This window comes from Poecilia reticulata, linkage group LG1, assembly GCF_000633615.1.
Source record: "Poecilia reticulata strain Guanapo linkage group LG1, Guppy_female_1.0+MT, whole genome shotgun sequence".
Classification (NCBI taxonomy): domain Eukaryota; kingdom Metazoa; phylum Chordata; class Actinopteri; order Cyprinodontiformes; family Poeciliidae; genus Poecilia; species Poecilia reticulata.
The window spans coordinates 1487627-1490428 of record NC_024331.1 but is presented as its reverse complement, the minus strand read 5'-3'; positions in this window follow the sequence as shown (position 1 = coordinate 1490428).

The following is a 2802-nucleotide window of genomic DNA, read 5'->3' as shown; positions in this document are numbered from 1 at the left end:
ACATGAAAAATAATTTTGAAGAAATAAATATATCAAATCTAATTAAAAACATAAATAAGTGATACGTTCTTTACTGTTATGGTCTGTAAGATATATTTATTCTCAGTACTAGATATGGTCTCAACAAACCCATGACATTTCAACAATATTATTTTACCTTTTATCTGGAAATAGTGTCTGTTTATTCTTGCCATACAGTCTCTGTATTAAGTATTGCTCGAAAGGTCTTGCCATACCAGTTTATTCCTCTGTATTTACTTTAGTTTCTTGGTTTATTCTTGCATTTTGTTCTTCATTCATTTTCATTTAGTTTCATTTGATTAATATTATCCTCTCTTGGTTTATTGCTATGTCCACTTTAGTTTCTTTCCTGTCGCTAGATTTATTTTATCGTTTATTGACCATCAGTAATCTTCACGATTAGGAGGCGTTTCATGATGTGAAGCTCCTAATCGTCATGCGTTTCACATCATGTGTTGATTTTTTCACTGTTCAGCGTCTGATTCTCTGTTTTTATGCCATAATTCACATCTAGTTCGTCGCTCCGTTTCATGTCCTGTTTCTCCTGTTTCAGAGTTTTGCGCAATGTGCTTGTCTGTTTTTTTAACCCCTAAGGTGCAGGGCGATCGGGAAGAGTATCGATGGGGAAAAGGCAGACTGACATAAACCTTTTAAAACAACRGAAACWATTTCTGCATTCTGATTATTGAAATTTAAAAGTGCTGTGTTGTTCTATCACCCCGTTTCATACCGGACCACTTACAGCTCCGGTGTTAACGCTATAMAATGAACGCTCTCTRTCGTGGTATCACCCATGGAGGGATTTCTTTATTTCTTTATTTAAATGGGTTCATTTTTCAGAGGGATACACAGTGAGGGTATCGTGATTTTAGCTACCAGTAGCAGGAGAGCGGAGCTGCGCCAAGAAGCTAAAAGAAGCTAACAAACACTGAATAGAAGAACAGCTGTCAAGTTTACCAAGTTGCTCAAAGTCTAAACTGGCATTATTGTGCATTTAAGGTGTAAAGTTTACCTTTGACTAAACGCCCCCCAAAGGCATCCCAGCGCCCCCCTTTTGTAAAAATGTCCGCCAGCGCCCCCTGCCGCGGTACCGCCCACGTTGAGAACCGCTAGTCTAAAGGATATGATCAGAATGTCTTCGACCTACGGGGTGTATAAAAACCACTCATCACCTGGGATGTTTTACCCTTCCTATTACTTTATCTAATTAATCAAAAGCAACAAAATTAGTTTTTTGTGTTGAAGTTTAACAACCCCTCACTCCTTGTATAATATCAAAGTGGAAACTGATTTCTATATATGATTTATAAATATTCACCTCTTTCAAATCAGTATTTAATGAAAGCATATTCAGCTGCAATCTGAGTCTGTGTGGACAGGTCAGTCGGGCTTGCACATCTGGATTCTGCAATGTTCCTCTGTTCCTTCTTGCAAATCTCTTCAAGCTGTGTCAGGTTGTGTCAGGTTGCTTGGGGATTGGCTGTGAACACCCTTTTTTCCAGACCTGGCACAAATTCTCTATTGGATTGAGGTCGAGGCTTTGACTTGGCCACTCCAGAACATCTGCCTTGTTGTCTTCAAACCATTTCTGTGGAGCTTTGACTGGATTCTTTGGATCCTTGTCTTTCTGGGAAATAAATGTTGCCATAATTCTTCTATAAATGGAAACACCAGGATTTCACAGTGGGGATGCAGTTTGTGTAGTGATTAGCAGTGTTTTGTGTCTGCCAAACATTTAATGTTGTCTGATGGCCAAAAAGCTGCATTTGGTTTCATCTGACCAAAGAACAATCATGGAGTCTCATGTGCCTTTTGGAAAACTCTAGTCAAGCTTTTATATGAGTTTTCGTCAGCAGTGGCTTTCTCATACCTGCTCTGCCATAAAACTTTGAAAGGTGAAGAAGATGGGCAACAGTGGTTGTAATGCAGAGTCTCTCCCAATTCAGCTGCTCAAGCTCGTAGCTCTTTAAGTGTAGTCATGGTGACCCGGTGACGTGCAGTCAGTTTGTGAGGATGGCCTGATCTGGTCTCAGATTTAATGTGTAAAATATTCCTTCCAATTCTTGAGGATCGATTTAGCTGAACTCCAGGGACGGTTTGACACCTTAGAGATTTTGTTTGTATCCATCACTTGACTTGTACTTTTCACTAACCCTTCCTCTGATTTGCTTGGGATGTTTTTTTTGTCTTCATGCTGTCATGGCAACCAGGAATTCCAATTAACAGGTGAATGGACCTTCTAGACACAGGTGCCTTTTTACTACAACCCCATGACACATAACCCCTGTACTCAGGTGATTTCCACTCCACTCATTGTGAAACTACTAGCACCAACTGGCTGGACCACTGTTGAATTAGGTCAGTCGATTTAAAAGATTTGAGTATTTATTCATTTATTTTACATTACACATTATTCATTGTTTTCACTTAGACATTAAATGACATTTTTGTATCTTGGTCAAAATAAGACAAGTTTTGTTGATTAATTTGAAGGAAAAAAAAACAATAATAAGGGCAAAACATCTGAAACTCACTATTAGCAAATGTCTAATCTTAAATCACTCAGGTATTTTGAAAAAAATATCTTGATTGGGACATGCCTGGCAATGACTCAGCACAACACAAATTTCCTACATTCATTCCCTGAAAAGCTAAACTTCTGTTAAAGAAAAGACCTACAAATTATTAAGGCAGTGCTTTTAAAGTTGTGGCTGATCCACAGATTTTGGAGTGTAATATATCATGGTGTTATTATATAGGTCCCCCTGGAATACAATATTA